Source organism: Tenrec ecaudatus, chromosome 13 (assembly GCF_050624435.1).
Source record: "Tenrec ecaudatus isolate mTenEca1 chromosome 13, mTenEca1.hap1, whole genome shotgun sequence".
NCBI classification, from domain to species: Eukaryota; Metazoa; Chordata; class Mammalia; order Afrosoricida; family Tenrecidae; genus Tenrec; species Tenrec ecaudatus.
Genome location: NC_134542.1, coordinates 124,687,003 through 124,688,114, shown reverse-complemented (window position 1 = coordinate 124,688,114; position 1,112 = coordinate 124,687,003).

Genomic DNA, 1,112 nt, shown 5'->3' with positions numbered 1-1,112 from the left:
TACTCCCACAATGCCAGCCCAAATCAAAGAAACAGAAAATAAATAAAGGAGAAGGCATGGAGAGATCGGAACACATATATACTGCTGTCGGACTTATAAATACACACAGTCATTGTGGAAAACGATATGGGGTTACTTAAGTAACCAGAAATTGAAATCCCATATGATCCAACAATACCACTATTAAGCATTATGGATTTTGTGTGTGTATAGATGTATATATATACATTTACCAATAACAAATTAAAAGATAAAATTCAATATAAAAAAGAACATTAGAAAGTACAATAGATTTAAAATGAGTCAAAAAGGAGCTCAGAGGGTAAAGGGTTATAATTTAACCTAACGGCATCTGCAACAATTCACTTTCCAATGCATTCTACATGATATAGCAAGGCCATTCACATTTTTGGTCTAAGGTGAGAGTTGTTTTTCTTCACTTTTTTTTTTAAGACTTAAAGTACATTAACATGGATCAAAAGGGACATCAAATGTAAAATCAGATTTGTCTTGATATCAATGTGTATAAACACACAGGATGAGTCTATCAGGCTTTCCCAGGCTCTGTATTCATGATTTCCTGCAGGATACCTACTGTAGTCATACAATGAGGAAGACATTTTGTTCAACCCTCCTATCCAATTAGTGAATCACAGCTAAACTTATGGGCTTTATAAAACAAAATAAAACATAATTTGATACCAAAGTCACTAAACGCATACGTACTGCCACAATCACTGTACTCATATGGTTTCTCTGTTGTACTCTACTGTCTATTGTCACTTGACTCCTTTCTGGCTAAAAGCCATCCCACCAGAACTACATCAGTTAGGATGCCACTGAGGTTTAATGATACATGAGAGAAGCCAGAGAAGACCTATACAAAGTCACTAGATTGATAGGGTTTTCCATCTGCCGATCACTGATATGTGACACGACTCCCTAGGGACAGCTTTCCCAACTTGACAGAATTTAAAACGTTTTCATTTTTCTGTGTTTATGTCAAGAAAACTTTGGAACACAAGTAAAAATCATTACAGTTACATGGTAACTGTCCTCCATATTATCGATGAGACATGAGCTCTTTGTTTTTTATGAATTTTTTATTCTGA